Here is a 13,560-nt window from a genome sequence, read left to right as displayed (position 1 = left end):
AGGCTGTTGCTCTTATGTTCTCCATGTTCTCTCAGGACTGTAAATGTATTCAGTCTTCTCTCCTCAAACTCTGATTAAAGTTACCTCAGGATTGTGTCTTTGTGGGACTTTTGCTCAGGAGAGTTCTATAGAATGTCTCTGTGACATCATAGTTGTAGAGCTTCAATATATCTTTTCAGTTTGTGTCTTGGCCACATAATTATTAAAGAGTTTTGTTTTATCGATTCCTTTTGAATGAAACATCTTCACAGTAACAAAGATATTAAATTCAGAATTACTGCCATTATAAGTAAAATTACAAATAAATGGGCAAGCTGATTTTTTTTTGTTGTTTTTTTGTTGTTTTTTTTACAATATTTACAACTGGAAAAATTCAACAAACAAGACTTTGAACAGTCACTAAGACACTACGGCTGTATCTGAAATTGTCCCTTATGGACCAGCAGTTCTCAACTGGTTTGGCCATGGGACCCACATTTTCCCATGGACATTTATATTATTATTGTTTGTTTTTTTAGGAATTTGACCGAATATATATGGTATTATCACGATATTGAAATGAGCGTTTTCAAACAATAACAGGTTTTATATATTTTTTCTTAAAACAAAAATAACTAAATTATATTTAAATCCAATAAAGTAATGCACACAAAAACTACATAAAGTAAACAAATGTTTTAAACTGATTCAAGTGTTATAAAGAATTATAAAGAACAATAAGTAACACTTTACAATAAGGTAAAGTCAGTTAATGCATTAACCAACATTAACATTGAGCAAAAGCTACATATGTTACCATAGTTATTCTTTGTTAACATTAGTTTAAAAAAAATAGCTCAGGTCCATTAAATCCTTCTGAATTTAATAATGTGTTATTAAATGTTGAAATGAACATTAACCAAGATTAATAACTGCTTTAGGAGTATTGTCCATTGTCAGTTATGTTAACTATAGTGAATTAACTAATAAAGCCTTATTGTAAAGTGTTACCTGTTACAGAATGCAGATCCAGACACAAAGAAATACATTGAAATGTGAGCTTTATTAACAGCACTGAGCAGAATGGAGAATACGGATGAGTATGCAGTTCAAATAGACTTTGAAGAATGAGTAAAGCTTAGTAACGAAGACCTTCCTTGTTTTACAGGTGCAGGAGATCATGGATAGTTGGACGGATGGCTGGATGGACGCACACACCTCTTCGTGTTTGGTGAGTGTGCAGGATGATGACAGGAGAACACAGGAGAGGAATACACTGGAGTACCAACGCTGGAGAACAGGTAAGCACTTCATAGAAACAAGACCAGACAATGATGTGAGACGAGGTGTGTGCTTTTGTAGCTGGCTTGATGATGGTGCAGATGAAGTGCAGGTGTGAGTGTTCAGTACTCTGGTGAAGGTGTGCTGTGTGAATGGCTGATGTGACAGCCTGGCAGATCCGTGACAATTACCCAACAATAATAAAGAATCAGAACATTTGCAATCAATGTGTAGGGCAGGGGTTCTCAACTCTGGTCCTCGAGGTCTATTTTCCTGCAGAGTTTAGCAGCAACCTTGATCAAACTCACCTGCTTATTGATCTTATGGGGACATTTTTTTGGTCCCCACAAGGAAAACAGCTTGTAAATCATACATAATGCAGAACATTTTCTGTAATGGGAGGTTTCAGATTAGGGGATATAATTTGTACAGTAAAACAAATCATTATTTCTATGGAAAATCCCCATAAAACATGAAGTGTGTGTGTGTGTGTGTGTGTGTGTGTGTGTGTGTGTGTGTGTGTGTGTGTGTGTGTGTGTGTGTGTGTGTGTGTGTGTGTACTCGTCTATCTATCTAACTGGGGACCTTGGTGTCGTTACACACTCACTAACAGGGGACCGTCGAGCCAAGTGGGGACATTTTTCAAGTCCCCTGTTGGTCATGCTTTAAAACATGTTAAAATCAGCCAAAACACGCTCTGGTTAATTTTGTACATTTTTGACCAAGTGGGGACTTACATGTGTGTGTGTGTTTAAGTCCATACTCAGCAGCGCTCCTGTAGGCTGGAGCAGGAACTGCAGTGGCCCATTAACACACGTCGTTCACACTTCTCTATTGTCTGAATGGCTGCTGTCCTTGAGAGGCTCCAAGACTGTAGAGCTGCTGTTTAACTGCTTCAGTAACACTTTATAATAACTGCACGCTATTAATCATTAGTTAAGCATTAGTAAAGAGTTAATTCATTTATAAAGCATTAATATACACTAATAAGCAGTATATAAATGCAGTTATAAATGCTTTATTCCTGTTTTAAAAGCATATCTATAATGTGTTTAATAATTGTATTTTCATACTTTATTAATGATCAATTTATCATTTCTAAATGAAGTATAGCATCATTTACAAAGCAGTTATTTAGGAGTTGTCAGTGGTTCATAAGATCCCTTAGAAAGTGTGAGTAAATGATTAAACTAATTCAATGTACATTCATACATCATACACTTATTATTCAGACATATAGTAATAGTTACTTAGTGTGTTAATAAATGCTTTATTAATATAAATTTTTACTGTAGTTCAGGTAGTTATAAAGCATTTAGTAGAGGTCAGTTCACAATTTTTTGTGAGCTCATCTAAAGTGAGGACTAGTTATGCTAGTTATGTAGGAGATTTAAAGGCTGTTAATATTTCTATGTTCTCTATCACTGTGTTGTGTTGTGTTTGTTTCCTTTTTCTGTTTAGAAGATAACTGAGTCTTTAAATCTCCTTTATAAATGCTTTACTAGGCATAACTAGTCCTCACTTTTGCTCACAAAATAGTGAACTGACCACTACTAAATGCTTTATAACTCCCTGAATCTACTACATTTACTCACACTTTCTAAGTGATCTTATTAATCACTGACAACTCCTAAATAACTGCTTTGTAAATAATGCTATACTTCATTTAGAAATGATAAATTGATAATTAATAAAGTATGAAAATACAATTATTAAACACATTATAGATATCCTTATAAATCAATAATACAGCATTTAAAGCTGTATTTATAAACGGCTTATTAATGTCTGCTTTATGAATTATGATTTAACTGTTTACTAATGCTTAACTAATGATTCATTAAATGCAGTTATTATAAAGGGTTACCATATATATATTATATAATATTTTTCAGAATATAACTTCAAATATGCATTTTTTTTATAAAAAATAAAATAAAAAAACATGCCAAGAGGGGATCTACAACTCAATGTTATAATTATAATGTAATTATTATTATATTATAAAGGTATTAATAATGCGACAGATAGTATTGGCTGCCTATTAATTAAAACATCATTTCTACAAAAAAAAACAAAACAAAAAAAATCAATAGACATGTCCTTATTTTTCTGTTTCCTTTGTTTCTAGGATGTTGATGTACAGAGAAAGTCAGTGTTTGAAATATTGCTCAATTTAAATGCAACCAAACATATGTCGTTCGTTACCATCCAACAGTGGACCTTTCTTTAAGATCTAATTCAAAACTTTTGAGTTGACTTGCTGCATCTGGTCATTTTGAAGAAACAAAAATGAAATCATTTTTTTCATAATATAACTTTTAAAAAAATTAAAATTAAAAAAAATAAACATGCCAAGATTGAATCTCAACTCTGAACGATCTCTACCTATACAACAGTGGACTCACAATAGCCTGCAATGGAACTGTGTGTGTGTGTGTGTGTGTGAATAGTTAAGTATGTCTTTATTTTGTAACTATAAGTTATATATATTTATATATAGGCCTTCATAGATACTTTCTATGCTTGGTTATGCAGTCCCTAACAATTTACTTGCCATTGTTATGTGCCATTGCACTCACACATACATGTCTATATTACTAACAGACCAATGTCGCTCTACACTGGCCAAGTGAGGACTCAATGAACGATGTCTATCTATACAAGTGAGGACTTGAACAGTGTGTGTGTGTGTGTGTGTGTGTGTGTGTGAACAGTGAAGTGAACTGGCAGTGAAGTCTGTCTTCATTATGTATATATAGTATATTATATAGTATATTATATATTATGCCTTTTATCAGTCATAATATTTGTTTATTTTATTTAACACTTATTTTCTCTCTTCATAGATACTTTCTATGTTTGGTTATGCAGTCCCTTTAGGGTTTATAGGATTAATCAAACAGAAATAGCTCTGTAAGGTAACGATTTCAGGTCACTATAGTGACCTATATTTAGTATAGCGTAAAGCATACTTTATACAGTGAATAATGATTTTATTAATCAAAATGAACTTCGCGTCCCCAGTTGGATGGTAAAGAACGATACGTGTTTGGCTGCTTTGTACATTTCTTGCCATCACAAACACACTGTAAAGATTTTGGAGGTCAATCTCAAAATGTTATGTCGAAAAACTAAAGTGCAATAAATAATACACGCTTTAGGGTCTGTTTACACGACATCATTTTCAACTGAAAACTGAAAACGTTTTGGCCGTTCATTTCAACGAAAATGCCATTTTGGGGGCCTGACAATGAACGCTTTTGAAAACGAGTTTTTGTGAGCTCATCTAAAGTGAGGACTAGTTATGCCTTGTAAAGCATTTATAAAGGAGATTTAAAGGCTGTTAATATTTCTATGTTCTCTATCGTGTTGTGTTTGTTTCCTTTTTCTGTTTAGAAGATAACTGAGTCTTTAAATCTCCTTTATAAATTATTTACAAAGCATAACTAGTCCTCACTTTAGATGAGCTCACAAAATAGTGAACTGACCACTACTAAATGCTTTATAACTGCCTGAATCTACTACATTTACTCACACTTTCTAAGTGATCTTATTAATCACTGTAAACACCTAAATAACTGATTTGTAAATAATGCTATACTTCATTTAGAAATGATAAATTGATTTGATAAAGTATGAAAATGCAATTATTAAACACATTATAGATATGCTTCTAACTCAATAATACAGCGTTTAAAGGTGTATTTATAAACTGCTTACTAATGTCTGCTTTATGAATTATGATTTATCTGTTTACCAATGCTTAACTAATGATTAATAGGATGCAGTTTTTATAAAGGGTTACCATATATATTATATTATATTTCTCAAAATATAACTTCAAATTTGAATTTTTTTTTTTATTAAAAAAAAAGCATGCCAAGAGGGGATCTGCAACTAAATGTTATAATTATAATGTAATTATTATTATATTAAGATATTAATAATGCGACTGATAGTATTGGCTGCCTATTAATTAAAACATAATTTCTACTCTTAAAAAAAATCAATAGACATGTCCTTATTTTTCTGTTTCCTTTGTTTCTAGGATGTTGATGTACAGAGAAAGTCAGTGTTTGAAATATTGCTCAATTTAAATGCAACCAAACATATGTCGTTCGTTACCATCCAACAGTGGACCTTTCTTTAAGATCTAATTCAAAACTTTTGAGTTGACTTGCTGCATCTGGTCATTTTTAAGAAACAAAAATTAAATCATTTTTTTCATAATATAACTTTAAAAAAATCAAAATTAACAAAATTAAAAAAATTAAACATGCCAAGATTGAATCTCAACTCTGAACGATCTCTACCTATACAACAGTGGACTCACAATAGCCTGCAATGGAACTGTGTGTGTGTGTGTGTGTGTGTGTGTGTGTGTGAACAGTTAAGTATGTCTTTATTTTGTAACTATAAGTTATATATATTTATATATAGGCCTTCATAGATACTTTCTATGCTTGGTTATGCAGTCCCTAACAATTTACTTGCCATTGTTATGTGCCATTGCACTCACACATACATGTCTATATTACTAACAGACCAATGTCGCTCTACACTGGCCAAGTGAGGACTCAATGAACGATATCTATCTATACAAGTGAGGACTTGAACAGTGTGTGTGTGTGTGTGTGTGTGTGAACAGTGAAGTGAACTGGCAGTGAAGTCTGTCTTCATTATGTATATATAGTATATTATATAGTATATTATATATTATGCCTTTTATCACTCGTTTTGAAAACGATGCCTTTACCATCTGCATGTAAACAACATAAACGTGAATTTGTGAAATTGTTACGTCATTCCAACCCGGTCACACTAAATGCGTCTCTATAGCACACATTGTGTTTATTGTGCAATTTATACGTGCATATGATAGGCATGGGTGGGTTTAGGGTAGGTTTAGTAGTGGTGTGTAATATGTAATATGTATTATATGTTTGGTTAGGATTAGTTTTGTAGGATGTGTGTGTATTACACTCAATAAAGTGCGTATTATATCCATGTAAAAAAATATATTTTCGCGTAAAAATTGCACGATAAACACAATGCGTGCCATAGAGATGCATTTTCATGAGATCAGGCAGGTCATGCACAAGTATATAACATGGTCACATGCGTACTTATCATCACGTGTTCACATGTTCATGAGTATTTGAGTATTGAATATTTTTTTTGACAAAGTAAGAAAGGTTTGGGGTGTGCTTTTAGATGGGCCTTTAAAATTTGACAAACAAATATCTTCAGTAACTGGATCTAGTTTCTATCAACTTCTATTACTTCCCATTTAGACTACAGCAACTCATTGTATTGCGGTATTTCCAAGTCACAAATCGCTCGCCTTCAACTGGTCCAAAATGCTGCAGCAAGATTTATTCACAAAAGTAGTAAATATAATCACATGATGATGATGATACATTTTATTTATATTGCGCTTTTCTGCTTTACATATAGCCTCACATTCAAGCTGGGGGCAAGCTGGGGCCAGTTGTACTGTTAGAGGGGCCAGTTTAGACCTTATTGTTGTCATATCATTTTCTGCACTGCACTATAGGCATTAACAGGCAAAATACCATGATTACCAATCATTCAACAATGTATTTGCATTGCCATTATATTTTTTAAATTTGCATTACATATTCAGAATCAGTCACATTAACTGCATTCTACGATTTTTGTGTTTTTTTTGCAAAAAGATCAGCAAATTCATCTAGATTTAAGGCCTTTGCCCTCCTTGACTCAATACTTAGAACACCTAAATTGCTTAATCTGTCATCTGACATTGTGGACCTGAGATAGGTTTTCACCAGCTTTAGTGCATACAATATAATATACAATTAAATTATGCTTATTTTAAATGTATTGTGCAGGCTAGGTATAAAAAATATAGGAAAAACCATGATAATATGAAACGCTTCAAAACAGAGCGCACAAAGCGCGTATGCGCATCGCGGGTGCAGAATGATGTGCTCAAAGCAACATGGAGTCACAGTGTTCAGCGCTGCACAAGTGCGCATTTAAAAGTTCACGGCACAAAGCGAAGAAATTTCGAGTGCACAAATCCTGGTGTAGCCTATATCTGTCCAACAGTTTATTGATCATTTGTTTCTTCACATAGTGAAGTTTTAAATTCCAGTTATTGTGCGTTTGATGCCGATTCATAGTCCTTGTGGTGTGAACAGGCACACGGTAGCGAGTCGTTTTAAAACAGCAACAAACATAAAATACAAATACACAAAATAAAGTCATTTTATGCAAATCCACAGCCTTTTATCTACAGATCAAGCATTATAATGTGTATATATCATATTGGAGAGAGTTTTACCGTGCATATATATAACATAATATAAATTAACATTACAAAAGTTAATGATAGTACATTTCAAATACCTAAAAATTGACAATTAAGTGATTTTGTTCGAGTCAAAAATATTACTTAACATTAATGAACCAACGGTACACATTTTTTACTTTAGCAATCTTATGGGTTGTGGTCTCTCAGACATTGGCAGTAATAAAAATACAATAAAAACATAGTTTCCCTTAACCAAAAGTCCAAATCATAGTCTTTGCTGCACCAATTCAACTGATATAAATACTAGTGTAGAACATTGCATAGAAACCGTGTCTATTCCTCGTTTAGTGAGATCAAATAATAAATCTAATGCAGGATCTAGGAAAACTCTAATTGTTATTAAAACAGAAAATGTTGCTATTAGTAAACAAAAACTATTTCTAAAGCTAGGTCTTCTAAACATTAGATCACTCACACCTAAGGCAGTTATTGTAAATGAAATAGTCACAGATAATAGCTTCGATGTACTTTGCCTTACTGAAACCTGGCTTAAACCAAATGATTATTTCGGTATTAATGAGTCTACTCCTCCTGGATACTGTTATAAGCATGAGCCCCGTCTGATTGGCCGTGGCGGAGGTGTTGCAACCATTTATAAAGATATTCTAAATGTTACTCAGAAAACGGGTTATACGTTTATTTCATTTGAAGTACTTGTACTAAATGTTACGCTCTTAGATGTTAGAAAAACATCCCTATTATCTCTAGCCTTGGCTACCGTATATAGACCGCCAGGGCCTTACGCTGATTTCCTAAAAGAGTTTGCAGATTTTCTCTCAGACCTATTAGTCAATGTCGATAAAGCATTAATTGTTGGAGATTTTAACATACACGTAGATAATCCAAATGATGCGTTAGGAGCTGCGTTTACAGATTTATTAAATTCATTTGGGGTCAAGCAAAACGTCACCGGACCAACTCATCGTCTTAATCATACACTCGATTTAATTATATCACACGGAACCGATCCAACCGATATAGATATCATTCCACAAAGTGATGAAGTCACTGATCACTACATGGTAACTTGCATATTACGTACTGCTGTAATATGTCATGCGGCGTCGCGTTATCAACCAGGCAGAACAATCCTCCCATCCACCATAGATAATTTCTCAAATTGCTTATCTAATCTGTCTCAGCTGCTGCCTGAACCCAAACAAACAGATGAACTAGAAGAACTAACTAGCACTATGAGCACCATTCTCTCTAGAACATTGGATGTGGTTGCACCTATTAAATTAAAAAAGGTCAGAGAGAAAAATAAAGCACCATGGTATAACAATACTACGCATGTTTTAAAGAGAGAAACCCGTATTTTAGAGCGTAAATGGAAACAAACTAATTTAGAGGTCTTTAGAATCGCGTGGAAAGACAGTATGTCACGTTATAAAAAGGCCCTAAAAGCTGCCAGGGCTGAGCACCTCCGCAAACTAATAGAAAACAACCAAAACAATCCAAGGTTTCTATTTAACACCGTGGCTAGACTAACAAATAAACAGACGTCACCCGAACAAAATATCCCGTTACAGTTCAGTAGTAATGATTTCATGAACTTCTTCACTGAGAAAATAGAAAGCATCAGAACCACAATTATAAACGTTCAATCTTCAATCGCGCCTTACAATTCAGCTTCAATTATCACCCCGAAAGAACAATTACAGTGCTTTACAACTATAGAACAAAAAGAGTTAAATAAACTTATCACTTCATCTAAAACAACAACATGTTTATTAGATCCTATACCAACTAAACTACTGAAAGAAGTGTTATCTGTAGTGGAAGAGCCTCTCCTCAATATTATTAACTCGTCTTTATCTTTAGGTCATGTTCCAAGAACATTTAAACTGGCAGTTATAAAACCTCTCATTAAGAAACCACAATTAGATCATAATAATCTAGCAAATTATAGACCCATTTCAAATCTTCCATTTATGTCTAAAATATTAGAAAAAGTGGTGTCCGCTCAACTGGGCTCTTTCTTGCAACAAAATGATATCTATGAAAAGTTTCAGTCTGGATTCAGACCGCATCATAGCACTGAAACTGCGCTCGTTAAAATCACAAATGATTTACTTTTAGCTTCTGACCAAGGCTGTATCTCAATACTAGTTTTACTTGATCTTAGTGCTGCGTTCGATACTATAGATCACACAATACTCTTAGATCGACTACAAAATTATACTGGTGTTCAAGGACAAGCACTAAGCTGGTTCAAATCATACCTATCTGACCGCTACCATTTTGTCTATTTAAATGGAGAAAAATCGATCATAACTCCAGTAAACTATGGAGTGCCGCAGGGATCTGTATTAGGCCCTCTGTTATTTTCAATATATATGATGCCACTTGGAAATATTATAAGGAAACATGGAATTAGTTTCCATTGTTATGCTGATGACACTCAAATATATATTTCATCACGGCCGGATGAAAACGCTACATTTTCCAAATTGACAGAGTGTGTTAAAGATATAAAAGATTGGATGACGCGTAATTTTCTTTTATTAAATCCAGACAAGACAGAGGTAATACTTATCGGTTCAAAAAACCGCCCACAAAACCTCGCACAATACAACTTTAACATCATAGGATGTCCTGTTACTTTATCCTCTACAGTAAAAGACCTGGGTGTTATACTCGATTGCAACCTGTCTTTTGAAAATCATATTTCTTATGTTACAAAAACAGCCTTTTTCCACCTTAGAAACATTGCTAAGCTACGTAATATGCTATCAGTTTCTGATGCAGAAAAGTTAGTTCATGCATTCATGACCTCGAGACTGGATTACTGTAATGCTTTATTAGCTGGTTGTCCTGCATCCTCAATAAACAAGCTACAGTTAGTCCAAAATGCCGCCGCTAGAGTTCTTACGAGATCAAGAAAATATGATCATATAACACCGATTTTATCATCACTGCATTGGTTACCTATAAAGTTCCGTATTAATTATAAGATATTGCTACTGACTTATAAAGCCCTAAACAGCTTAGCTCCAGTCTATTTAACGGATCTTCTATCGCCCTATAATCCATCGCGCTCTTTGAGATCACTAAATTCAAGGCTTTTGGTCATACCTAGGATATCCAGAACCACCAAAGGAGGGAGAGCATTTTCACATTTGGCTCCAAAACTCTGGAATAGTCTTCCTGATACTGTTCGTTGCTCAGACTCGCTCTCCCAGTTTAAAACTAGATTAAAGTCGCATCTCTTCAGCCAGGCATTCATATAATCCTACAGTTCAAACTACAATCCGGCCTCTATCCAATGCCAGAGGAGAACTGGCCCCCGACTGAGCCTGGGTTCTCCCAAGGTTTTTTTTTTTTTCTCCATTAAGGCACCTGATGGAGTTTTAGGACACCATTAGGTCACTTGATGGAGTTTTTCGGTTCCTTGCCACTGTTGCCTTTGGCTTGCTCAGTTGGGGATATTTTGGGGATATTTTGGGGATATTTAATTTTATCAATCAATAAATTCCTCTTGAAACAAACTTTGTTGTATTATTTTAATTTAATACTGTGAAGCTGCTTTGATGCAATCTGTATTGTGAAAAGCGCTATACAAATAAACTTGACTTGACTTGACTTGACTTTGGACTTAAATTACATATCTTTGTGGTATACGGTAGAAATATTGCACATTCAGTCTAGCTTAGGTTTTTAAAATAAATAACACAGTCTTGGAAATAATATGTAAGCATGTGCAAATAAGCCTGTATAGTAAATCAAGTTCTGTTGGTCTTTGTGTTTAAGTGAGAAATTAATTCATTTAAATTGAAAGATCTCAATGTTTATAAGATCTTTCAATTATGTTTAACAGTTTTGAGCGTATAAAAGAGTGTATAAAAATGGGCTCTGAGTTTTGGCAGAGGTTGTGTCTAAGTGAAATATGTAGTTTGGAAGATGTAGTCACTGAATGCATTAATACAACATTGAATGACACAGACATTTGCAACACTTCTACAGTAATACCGTAGTAAAATATTTTCAGAATCTAAAAAATTAAATACTATCAAAACAATTAGATGTAGCTGAACACATACAGGTATTAATCTTTCAGTTTCATCACCATCTATAAAAAGGGGAAACTTGGGGGAAATGTGTACTGTACTGTAAACAATGACCATGTGACATAAAATGCTGTGAATTCTGAACAACAGAAAACAGCAGAAATATGTTAGAATTCTACCCGTTATTTGTGTGTTTTTTTATTTAACGTGTGTTTTTGGGGGGTAAAACCTTTTCTAGTGTTCTGGAAGAATGAGTTGATCTGAGAATGAAGTTTCAGTGCATTTTGAATGTGAAATGAACTGCTGTCAAGCTGTAAGTTGGTTTGGAGAAGATATCATGGTCTTTTAACCTGATATCATTTAAGACATCATTTAAGACTGTGGTATAAATGATTGAATGATTTAACCATAACTCATTACTATCCTTGATATTCTAAAATAGGTATTTTTCATGTGTATGTAGACTAGGGTGTGTGATATTGAGTTGTTGCACTTCCCCCCCACACGCAATTTACATATCAATGCAGGAAGGCCTTAAAGGCCAGTGTTTTTCTTAGGTGAGAAAACTGGCCAACAACCCCCAGAGTAGTGTTACCAATATCTGTGCAACTTCTCAAATACACTAGAATAAACTAGAGAAAACGCTGGGATTTACCCTGCCAAATTAAATTAAATTACAGGTTTTTACAATCGCTAAGACACATTTCTCAATATTTAGGTACATTTTCAAAACTCTTCACTCAGTTCTCCTAACCAACTTACAGCTTGACAGCAGTTCATTTCACAATCAAAATGCACTGAAACTTCATGTCTCAGATCAACTCATTCTTCCAGAACATTAGAAAAGGTTTCACCCATACACTTAGTGATACACTTTGTCACACATAAAACAAAAAAACACAAACAACAGGAGCATTACACAATGTTTTCTTTTGTAAAATGCTTTCATAAAACAAGAATGACACTATCTACTGTTTATAATTCACTGCAGTTGATGTTACATAATCCTTTTTGATTACAGCCCAGTTATCATCTATGATAATATTGAGCAGGTGGATACCTATAAGTATATAGGTGTGGTCATTGATCGTTCATTTACTTGGAAAGCCCACATTGATTATCTTTGTTCAAAATTCCGGCAACGATTGTATTTTTTTAAGAAGACTTAGGCTGTTCGGTGTAAATCAGAGAATTATGCAATTATTTCATTATGCCGTTTTAGGTAGTCTTTTAAATTATAGGATGCAAACTTCATATGGCAATCTTTCGGTCCAATTAAAATCACAGCTTGCATGTCTTGTGAAAACTGCAATGTAAGTTATGGGTGTAAGAGAGTACTCATCACTTCAATCAATTTACGAATCGTGGATTTTTTAAAAAATGCACAGACAATAGTGAGTGATTCAAGCCATGTTTTATTTCCAATGTATCAGCTTCTGCCATCATGGAGACGGTATAGAGTCCCACTGAGTAAGAGTAACCGTTAGAGTATCTATTAATATGTTAAATAGCAAGATGTAGTTATACATATATGTAGTTTTAAACTCTTTTTGGTTTGTGTGTGTATGTATATGTTGTGTACTAATGCAGCTTTGAGTCCAAGACAAATTTCCTGAAAAAGGACAATAAAGTAAAGTATACTAACAAACTAACTTTTTAACATTACTGTACTAAAATATTCCTAAGTTTCCCCTTTTGTATAGATGGTGATGAAAATGAAAGACTAACACTTACATCTAATTATTTTGATATTATTATATTTTAGAATCAGAATATCTATTTCAATGTGATATTACTGAAATTAATTTTTAACAGTTTAACAGTACTATTATTATTAACAGTTTTAAAAAGAGTATGTAAACGTGCAAATTAGCCTGTATAGAACATAAAGTTCTGTTGGTGTTTGTGTTTAAGAATAATTAATGTAAA

This window comes from Leuciscus leuciscus (assembly GCF_965113295.1).
Source record: "Leuciscus leuciscus genome assembly, chromosome: 8".
Classification (NCBI taxonomy): domain Eukaryota; kingdom Metazoa; phylum Chordata; class Actinopteri; order Cypriniformes; family Leuciscidae; genus Leuciscus; species Leuciscus leuciscus.
This window is presented reverse-complemented; position numbering follows the sequence as displayed.